Genomic DNA, 1,124 nt, shown 5'->3' with positions numbered 1-1,124 from the left:
CAATTTTGGGGTTTTATTTTAAAAAATCTGATCTAGCAAAACCCCACTCTACATCCTTGTATCTTCTTGTTTCCTCGAGTTTCTTGTTACAAATGGACTTCAGAGGAAAAAAGAAAACAACACGTGGTGCTTCCTCTTCTAGGTCGAATTTAACTCAGCGACATCTTCAGTCTCCCGAAGATGATCCCTCATATGTGCGGGATTTGCATATACGCAATGTCATTGTCGAACGTCCAGTTAATCTTAATCATATTACTCAGTTTGGTATCCTACCTCTACTCCAAGCTGTAGGAGGGGATAACATCTTACATTGGGGTGGGCCAGCATTCCAATCTATTGCACAGGCCATGTTTGCATGTCTTTCTGACTTTTCTACTGAAAATTTATCATTTAAGTTTGATGCTAAAGAAGGGCCATTTGATGTAGATCGTCATTTGATATTTGGCCTTATGGATATTCCTGTTAATGATGAGGGTATTCCTATTCATACTTTAATTGAAAAACCCTCTGAATCATATAAATGTATGCTAACTAGAGATCTATGCAATATGAATGTGCAATGGACGCACAAAGGGAATGCGCTCCCCGCAAAGTATTTGTTACCCAGATATAAGGTGCTCCATAGAATTTTTATTTCAAATTTGTATCCTCGTTCAGGTAACAAAATTGAACTAACTTCTTTTATGGTTCGGGTCTTGCATCTGTCATTTCTGGTACTAAAGTTTATTTGCCTTCCTTAATATGTCATTCAATTATTCAGTTTCGTCTCCATCCAGGTCAGAGTGATATTCCGTTTGCATATCTTATGACTGTTTTAGCTAATCATATGCTAGTGGCTATGCCTGTTAGAGAGGCTCCTATCCATCATCTCATTTTCAACAATTCTAATATAAACAAGATAAAATTGGGATTGACTCCTGGCTAAGTGAATGTTGGTGGAAGTGGAGCAGAAGCTGGGAAGGAAGAAGATGTTAGTGATCTTCCTCCTGATTGTATTAACATGGATGACATTTTTGATGAGATAGAATCTGACTCTGGAAATGATCCAGATTATGAGCCATCTGAGTTTGATGCGCGTTTAGGTGCTTTGGAAGAGAAGGTAGAAAATATGAATGTTGCCCACG

Source organism: Magnolia sinica, chromosome 15 (genome assembly GCF_029962835.1).
Source record: "Magnolia sinica isolate HGM2019 chromosome 15, MsV1, whole genome shotgun sequence".
Lineage (NCBI taxonomy): Eukaryota > Viridiplantae > Streptophyta > Magnoliopsida > Magnoliales > Magnoliaceae > Magnolia > Magnolia sinica.
Note: the sequence above shows the minus strand (reverse complement) of the source record.